The sequence below is a fragment of the Thalassophryne amazonica genome, chromosome 8 (genome assembly GCF_902500255.1).
Source record: "Thalassophryne amazonica chromosome 8, fThaAma1.1, whole genome shotgun sequence".
Taxonomy (NCBI): domain Eukaryota; kingdom Metazoa; phylum Chordata; class Actinopteri; order Batrachoidiformes; family Batrachoididae; genus Thalassophryne; species Thalassophryne amazonica.
This window is the reverse complement of record NC_047110.1, coordinates 19207032-19214111: the sequence shown is the minus strand read 5'-3', so window position 1 is coordinate 19214111 and position 7080 is coordinate 19207032.

Below are 7080 nucleotides of genomic sequence, written 5' to 3'. Positions count from 1 at the left end.
CCAACAAACAGCTACGGAGACTGCCGAAAATAAAGTACTGTAGAAATTGAGTTGGTGGAAAGGAAGAGAGACAATTTCTACATTTGAACATTTCTCTCCCTATCTCTCTCTCTCTCTCTCTCTGTCACTCTCTCTCTAGCACCTCATGGACAGATATTATGATGCTATTGAATTAACGTCTCATTGCTATCCTATGTCACTCGGCTTTACATAAACATGGGTAATCTCACCCACAGTCAGACTTTAGAGGTTTGTCTGTCTTCAGTATAAAAATGGGTATCTAGCAATTTCGTACTTTTAAATTCTTAGGAGACCAAAATGATGGCCATTGGTTGTGAAAGACACAGATGTCAGTTTAATCAGCAAATGTTAACCTTGGACTCATGGGTCATTCATTATACTGATAAAGAGAAAAATCTTGTGGTGACCTTTGATCCCATACTGTCCTTTCACTTACACATTTGAGAAATTACAATGAATGTTTTCTATGACCTGTCATTTTGCAAAGGTCGAACCTATACTGTCTGCAGTAGATTCATTGATTCATGCCTTTGTCTCTTCCAGTTTACATTACTCCGATGTCCTTTTTCTGGTTTACCAATGTGTCCAGCATCAAAGGTCTCCAAATTGTTCAAAATGGGGCTGCTAGAGTTCTAAGAGAAGAAAGTAGATCATATTTCCTCTGATTTTGGCCTCTCACCACTGGTCCATGTGATGGCTGATCAAATTAAATCTAGAAAGCGTTCACAGCATTTTACTTTTTCCACATTTTACAGCCTTATTCCAAAATGGAGTAAAGTCAATTTCCCCTCAAAATTCTACTCACAACACCCATAACGACAACATAAAAAAAAGTTTTTTTTTTTTTTTTAATTCTTAAAATAAAAAACTAAGAAATCACATGTACATAAGTATTCACACCCTTTGCTAAATACTTTGTTGATGTACCTTTGGCAGCAATTACAGCCTCAAGCCTTCTGTAATATGATAAGCTTGGCACACCTATGTTTGGGCATTTTTGCCCATTCCTCTTTGTGGCACCTCTGAAGCTCCATCAGATTGGATGGGGAGCGTTGGTGCACAGCAATTTTCAGATCTCTACAGAGGTGTTCAATCGAATTCAGGTCTGGGCTCTGGCTGGGCCACTCAAGGACATTCAGAGTTCTCCTGAAACCGCTTCTTTGATATCTGTGTGCTTAGGGTCATTGTCCTGCTGAATGATGAACCGTCACCCCAGTCTGAGGTCACGAGCGCTCTGGAGCAGGTTTTCATCCAGGATGTCTCTGTGCTTTGCTGCATTCATTTTTCCCCTCACCTGACTAGTCTTTCAGTTTCTGCCACTGAAAAGAAAAACCTACAGCATGATGCTGCCACCACCATGTTTCACTGTAGGGATGGTGTCTGGTTTCCTCCAATGATGACACCTGGCATTCACACCAAAGAGTTCAATCTTTGTCTCATCAGATAAGAGAATTTTATTTCTCATGGTCTTAGAGTCCTTCAGGTACCTTTTGGCAAACTCCAGGTGGGCTGCCATGTGTCTTTTACTAAGGAGTGGCTTCCATCTGGCCACTCTACCATTCAGAGCTGATTGGTGGATTGCTGCAGAGATGGCTGCCCTTCTGGAAGGTTCTCCTGTGTCCACAGAGGAATGCTGGAGCTCAGTTTAGATGGGTGGCCAGCTCTAGGAGCTAGGAGGAGTCATGGTGGATCTGAAGTTCTTCCATTTATGGATGATGGAGGCCATGGTGCTCATTGGGACCTTCAAAGCAGCAGAAATGTTTATATACCCTTCCCCACATTTGTGCCTCGAGATAGTCCTGTCTCTGAGGTCTACAGACAATTCCTTTGACTTCATACTTGCTTTGTGCTCTGACATGCACTGTTGACTGTGGGACCTTATATGTAAACAGGTGTGTGCCTTTCCAAATCATGCCCAATCAATTGAATTTACCCCAGGTTGACTCCAATTAAGCTGAAGAAACATCTCAAGGATAATCGGTGGAAACAGGATGCACCTGAGATCAATTTTGAGTTTCATGGCAAAGGCTGTGAATACTTACGTACAAGTGATTTCTTAGTTTTTTTATCTTTAATAAATTTGCAAAAATTCTCAAAAACTTTTTTCACATTGTCATTATGGGATATTATGTGTTGAATTTTGAGGGGGAAAAAGAGAATTTCATCCATTTTGGTATAGGACTGTAACAAAGCAAAATGTGGAAAACATGAAGTGCCATGAATTCTTTCTGGATGCACTGCACCGGCCTGTACTCTGCATTCTCAGGAGGCAGGATAACTGTGTGGTCCAAAGGTTAAAAATAAGTCACAAGGTCACGGAGGTTTTTCATGTCATGCACCTGTTCTGTGGAGCAGTCTGCCTGCTGAGATCTGAGTCTGTGGCAGTGGCGACTGGCCCATAGGGGGCACCCAGGCGCTGCCCTCCTAGATGTGGAGGGGAAAAGTCATAATATATATTTTAAAAGTATTATCAATGTCAGTTTTACTTAATACTATGTGCCTACATGTAATATGAATGATTAAAACAACACTTCCTCCAACTGACTCTCATTCAACAGTGCATTTCCACCGACAGAAGCAGAGAACGTATCATTCCTCGTCTTGGGCGGTCATTCAAAGCGCCCTTGAAGTGCAGTGAAATAACCAATTGTATGTACAACCCCTGGCAAAAATTATGGAATCACCGGCCTCGGAGGATGTTCATTCAGTTGTTTAATTTTGTAGAAAAAAGCAGATCACAGACATGACACAAAACTAAAGTCATTTCAAATGGCAACTTTCTGGCTTTAAGAAACACTATAAGAAATCAAGAAAAAAAGATTGTGGCAGTCAGTAACGGTTACTTTTTTAGACCAAGCAGAGGAAAAAAATATGGAATCACTCAATTCTGAGGAAAAAATTATGGAATCACCCTGTAAATTTTCATCCCCAAAACTAACACCTGCATCATATCAGATCTGCTCGTTAGTCTGCATCTAAAAAGGAGTGATCACACCTTGGAGAGCTGTTGCACCAAGTGGACTGACATGAATCATGGCTCCAACACGAGAGATGTCAATTGAAACAAAGGAGAGGATTATCAAACTCTTAAAAGAGAGTAAATCATCACGCAATGTTGCAAAAGATGTTGGTTGTTCACAGTCAGCTGTGTCTAAACTCTGGACCAAATACAAACAACATGGGAAGGTTGTTAAAGGCAAACATACTGGTAGACCAAGGAAGACAAAGCGTCAAGACAGAAAACTTAAAGCAATATGTCTCAAAAATTGAAAAATGTACAACTAAACAAATGAGGAACGAATGGGAGGAAACTGGAGTCAACGTCTGTGACCGAACTGTAAGAAACCGCCTAAAGGAAATGGGATTTACATACAGAAAAGCTAAACGAAAGGCATCATTAACACCTAAACAGAAAAAAACAAGGTTACAATGGGCTAAGGAAAAGCAATTGTGGACTGTGGATGACTGGATGAAAGTCATATTCAGTGATGAATCCCGAATCTGCATTGGGCAAGGTGATGATGCTGGAACTTTTGTTTGGTGCCTTTCCAATGAGATTTATAAAGATGACTGCCTGAAGATAACATGTAAATTTCCACAGTCATTGATGATATGGGGCTGCATGTCAGGTAAAAGCACTGGGGAGATGGCTGTCATTACATCATCAATAAATGCACAAGTTTATGTTGATATTTTGGACAATTGAAATGATGTTTGGGGATGATGTAATCATTTTTCAAGATGATAATGCATCTTGCCATAGAGCAAAAACTGCAAAAACATTCCTTGCAAAAAGACACATAGGGTCAATGTCATGGCATAGGGTCAATGTCAATGAGCAGATCTGATTTGATGCAGGTGTTAATTTGGGGGATGAAAATTTACAGGGTGATTCCACAATTTTTTCCTCAGAATTGAGTGATTCCATATTTTTTTCCTCTGCTTGGTCTAAAAAAGTAACCGTTACTGACTGCCACAATCTTTTTTTCTTGATTTCTTATAGTGTTTCTTAAAGCCAGAAAGTTGCCATTTGAAATGACTTTAGTTTTGTGTCATGTCTGTGATCTGCTTTTTTTCTACAAAATTAAACAACTGAATGAACATCCTCTGAGGCCGGTGATTCTGTTGTGTGGGCCGCCAGAAGAGGAGGTACTGCTGGCCCACCACCAGTGGGCGCCCTGCCTGAAGTGCGGGCTTCAGGCACGAGAGGGCGCTGCCGCCATGGACACAGCCGGGGGTGACAGCTGTCACTCATTATCTCTTGACAGCTGTCACCCATCTACTCTACATCATCTCACTCCATAAAGACCAGACGTCATCTCCACCTCGTTGCCGAGATATCGTACTTCAATGGAGGTAACTTTCTCTGCCTTTAGTAATTGATTCTAAGAGCTATTGTTTTGCAGCTTTCAACCAGAGGACCAGCGTGGGTCACGACTGTTTCGTCCTACGTCCGTCAGATAAGTGGTTAAACAGACGCTGCACGAGTGTGTGTTAGAGGTGGAGGTGGCATTCCCACCACCCACACTTGACTGTCTTTGTTCTTCGCCAGCAGTACCAGATCCGACAGTCGGGGACGGTGATCACCTGGGAATTCGGGACATGGCGGCTCCAGTATTCACCAGGTTCGGTGACGGCGGAAATCATGTGGTTCCGGCTCTTCTTAGGACAGACGTCTTCTATCCTCGAGCCTGCCCACACGTCACCTTTGTGGATTGACTGTTATCATATTCTGTGATTGTCTGTGTATTCGTTGTGCACCTTCACAACATTAAATTGTTACTTTTTGGCTCATCTATTGACCGTTCATTTGCGCCCCCTGTTGTGGGTCCGTGTCACTACACTTTCACAACAGGATATCTCGGCCTTCAAAGTTCTCGTTTGAATATTTGCTACTACCACCAAGATCTGCACCCGCGGCGGCTCCACCCGGGCCCGTGCCCTGACCTGGGACGTGGAGAAGATCGTCCGGGAGGCCCTGGCACGGAGCCCGGACCCCGGAACTGGTCCGAAGAACCGTTTGTACGTCCCACCAGAGGCCAGAGCTGCAGTCTTGGACTTCTGTCACGGTTCCAAGCTCTCCTGTCATCCAGGGGTGCGAAGGACCGTGGCAGTTGTCCGTCAGCGCTTCTGGTGGGCGTCTATGGAGGCCGACGTCCGGGAGTACATCCAGCCCTGCACCACCTGTGCCAGGGGCAAGGCAGACCATAAAAGGTCCCAAGGACTTCTCCAACCGCTACCTGTGCCTCAACGCCCCTGGTCCCATATCGGCCTAGATTTCGTCACGGGCCTCCCGCCGTCCCAGGGCAACACCACCATCTTCACGATAGTGGACCGATTCTCCAAGGCGGCCCACTTCGTGGCCCTCCCGAAGCTCCCAACAGCCCAGGAGACAGCAGACCTCCTGGTCCACCACGTCGTCCGTCTGCATGGGATCCCCACCGACATCGTCTCTGATCGTGGTCCCCAGTTCTCCTCACACGTCTGGAGGAGCTTCTGCCGGGAACTGGGGGCTACTGTGAGCCTCTCGTCCGGGTATCACCCGCAGACCAATGGACAGGCAGAACGGGCCAATCAGGAATTGGAGCAAGCTCTGCGCTGTGTGACGTCCGCACACCCGACGGCCTGGAGTAAACATCTGGCCTGGATCGAGTATGCGCATAACAGCCAGGTGTCCTCTGCCACCGGCCTCTCCCCATTTGAGGTGTGTTTGGGGTATCAGCCCCCGTTGTTTCCCGTGGTGGAGGGAGAGGTCGGTGTGCCCTCGGTCCAGGCCCACCTGCGGAAGTGCCGTCGGGTGTGGCGCTCCGCCCGTTCTGCCTTGTTGAAGGCCCGGACAAGGGCAAAGACCCATGCAGACCGCCGGCGATCCCCGGCCCCTGCTTACCAGCCCGGGCAGGAGGTGTGGCTATCCACGAAGGACATCCCCCTCCAGGTGGACTCCCCAAAACTTAAGGACAGATATATTGGACCATTCAAGATCCTCAAAGTCCTCAGTCCTGCCGCAGTGAAGCTCCAACTCCCGGCTTCACTGCGGATCCACCCGGTTTTTCACGTTTCCAGGATCAAACCTCACCACACCTCACCCCTCTGTGCTCCCGGACCGGCGCCGCCTCCTGCTCGGATCATGGACGGGGAGCCGGCTTGGACGGTGCGCCGGCTCCTGGACGTCCGTCGGATGGGCCGGGGGTTCCAGTACTTGGTGGACTGGGAGGGGTATGGACCCGAAGAACGCTCCTGGGTGAAGAGGAGCTTCATCCGGGATCCGGCCCTCCTGGCCGACTTCTACCACCGTCACCCGAACAAGCCTGGTCGGGCGCCAGGAGGCGCCCGTTGAAGGGGGGGTCCTGTTGTGTGGGCCGCCAGAAGAGGAGGTACTGCTGGCCCACCACCAGTGGGCGCCCTGCCTGAAGTGCGGGCTTCAGGCACGAGAGGGCGCTGCCGCCACGGACACAGCCGGGGGTGACAGCTGTCACTCATTATCTCTTGACAGCTGTCACCCATCTACTCTACATCATCTCACTCCATAAAGACCAGACGTCATCTCCACCTCGTTGCCGAGATATCGTACTTCAATGGAGGTAACTTTCTCTGCCTTTAGTAATTGATTCTAAGAGCTATTGTTTTGCAGCTTTCAACCAATCAATCAATTCAATCAATTTTTTTTATATAGCGCCAAATCACAACAAACAGTTGCCCCAAGGCGCTTTATATTGTAAGGCAAGGCCATACAATAATTATGTAAAACCCCAACGGTCAAAACGACCCCCTGTGAGCAAGCACTTGGCTACAGTGGGAAGGAAAAACTCCCTTTTAACAGGAAGAAACCTCCAGCAGAACCAGGCTCAGGGAGGGGCAGTCTTCTGCTGGGACTGGTTGGGGCTGAGGGAGAGAACCAGGAAAAAGACATGCTGTGGAGGGGAGCAGAGATCGATCACTAATGATTAAATGCAGAGTGGTGCATACAGAGCAAAAAGAGAAAGGAACAGTGCATCATGGGAACCCCCCAGCAGTCTACGTCTATAGCAGCATAACTAAGGGATGGTTCAGGGTCACCTG